The sequence below is a fragment of the Lissotriton helveticus genome, chromosome 2_2 (genome assembly GCF_964261635.1).
Source record: "Lissotriton helveticus chromosome 2_2, aLisHel1.1, whole genome shotgun sequence".
Classification (NCBI taxonomy): domain Eukaryota; kingdom Metazoa; phylum Chordata; class Amphibia; order Caudata; family Salamandridae; genus Lissotriton; species Lissotriton helveticus.
The window spans coordinates 117,524,659-117,526,906 of NC_136060.1; the positions used below are offsets into that span (position 1 = coordinate 117,524,659).

The 2,248-nt window shown below is 39.6% G+C and overlaps 1 long non-coding RNA gene across 1 annotated transcript; it reads left to right on the forward strand.

Annotated features, from left to right (window-relative positions):
- Positions 1-201: 201 nt before the first annotated feature.
- LOC144821754 (uncharacterized) lies at positions 202-1,328 on the forward strand. The gene is made up of 4 exons (XR_013608422.1): positions 202-283; positions 388-477; positions 561-633; positions 732-1,328. It is a non-coding gene; the product is annotated as an uncharacterized LOC144821754 (long non-coding RNA).
- Positions 1,329-2,248: the final 920 nt, after the last annotated feature.

Genomic DNA, 2,248 nt, shown 5'->3' on the forward strand with positions numbered 1-2,248 from the left:
AAGTCATTCAATTTTTTGAAATTTCTAAAGGCTGCACGCATAATTTTAACATTAAACAACTGGTATATCAATTAATAATGAGAACCGGATTAGGGGCCCCCAAACAATGTCTCCGTCAATCATGACAAATATACATGACATTCGCGGATTTGTATTGTAAACTACAAATCCCAGCAGTCCCGTAATGAGTCTGTTCCATATGACGCACTTGCTGCGTTTCACCCCGCGACGGCTGATTCAGACACGCCGACCGCAAGTGAGGAGTAAGGAAACCCGAATCCAGGTAAGCCGCCTTGGAGTCCCTGCCTGTTTGATTAACCACCGCTGTTCGCATGAACAGAACAGAGCTAGCTAGTTACATTTCCGCACTTGTTTTTCATCCTGCAGGGTGCAAAAAGTTGTTTTGGAACCTGAAATTGAAAAAGGAAATTGAAAAAGAAATATGAGAAGTGTCCGTGCACAGACTTCTGCACGAAGGTAGGAGCACTTGCTAGCCCTCTCTTAAACAGTAGTCCAATCAGGCACCGTGTCGCATCTGATAGTAGATCTTTTCTTCACAGTTGAGAATTTCAAGAGCACCAACATTAATAATGGATTTGTGAGAAGAAAATGATCGTTTCTTCAGAAGATAAGGTATTTTTCTTCGTTTTGCTGGTCTGGAGACAAGTTGAAGGTCTGCTCAAACTTCAAAATTAAGTAAGACGTCGCTCTTTTGTGTTTTGTCGTTGCAGGTTTAATTACCGGCTAGGTCCTGAGGAGAAACCCCATTCTAAAGGGGCTTCGAAACGCGTCGACCTTTTTGTTCTCTGTTGTTGTGAATTTATTTCATTATTAAGTGGCCAATCTTGTAGAAGTGAATATTGTTATACATTGAGCAATTTGTATATTGGTTAGATGGCCTGCTACATCATATACTCAATGGTGATTTAAAATAGTACTAGTGCCCCACCATTCTCCGAATACCATGCTATTCGGTTTCTGGTTAGGACACTTTGTTTCTTAAAAACAATATCAACTTATTCGTTTGTAAATATTAGGATAATCTCCTTCACCGCGCACTGTATGTTTTTTGTGTCGTTTGTCCAACTACCCTTGTGAGTTTGATTGTTGTATGGAAGACTTGCACAGAGCAAATGTAGAATGTGAGTTTAAGACTACTATTAATTTTTGTTTATATCTGTTGTCACTTGCACGTTCTGTTCCACACTGGTTCGCATTTTAAATCACAACCTACTCCCCTCCCTAACATTAATAATCTTTAGAAATTTCAAAAAAAATTGAATGACTTTTCTATTCCTTGAGAAAATAAAATTAGCAAATATCTGAAACACACTGTACATGGTGGTCATGCTTCAATTGTTTTACATCATTGGGCATTGAAATTTTATTTATTAAATTGCGCAGCATTGGCAACTGTTTTGTTTATATTAACCTCTCCCTTAACAGCATACTACACAGCATACTACACTTCCAGAGCGCCCACCCATGGTGCACGAAATGGGCCATCCCCTTTGGTGAGATGATCCTCATATGTAGAAATTGCAGTGAGGATATACAATGAGCGGCACACACCGATCAAACAATCCAGCGGTTGATGAACAGGGGTTACAAAAAGCCTGTTCTCAAACAAGCAGCAGCCTTAGCCAGAAAGGTTAAACGTTGTGACATGTTAAAGAATAGAGACAAGAACACTGCGGAACGTCTTTCGTTGATAACATTTAATTGTTGTAAAAGAACGATGCGTTTATAGTCTAGTCTTTTCTTTATCTCGAGAGCTACTTGGTATTTTAGGCGGTCGTAGAAACAACAGTGTCTTGAACACATTTTGGGGAACGCAGAATACGCGTGCCGCATCATGACCAAACATGGGTGAGTGACTAAGAGGGCTTGAGTAAGACGCACTGATGGGATACTAAGTTTAATGGTTGTGGAGTGTAATTCGCTGGTGATCTTTATACTTATATACAAACATATCAACATGTGCCAATGCTCGCGTAATAGTATATATCATTTGGGCCGGAAGTGTTAAGTACAGTACTTTGTGGAGCACTGTGTCATTTTTCCTTTCATGTGTTTGTACAGCAACAACTACAAGATCTGAGTAAGAGGGATCTCGATGGAACATGACTGTCAATAATACTCAATATTGTACTAAAAAACTGTCTTGAGCTATGAATATTCCCAGTGTATACCAAATTGATCCCTGGGTCTTTTTCACACTATAATGTGCACGACTTGCGAGGAGATA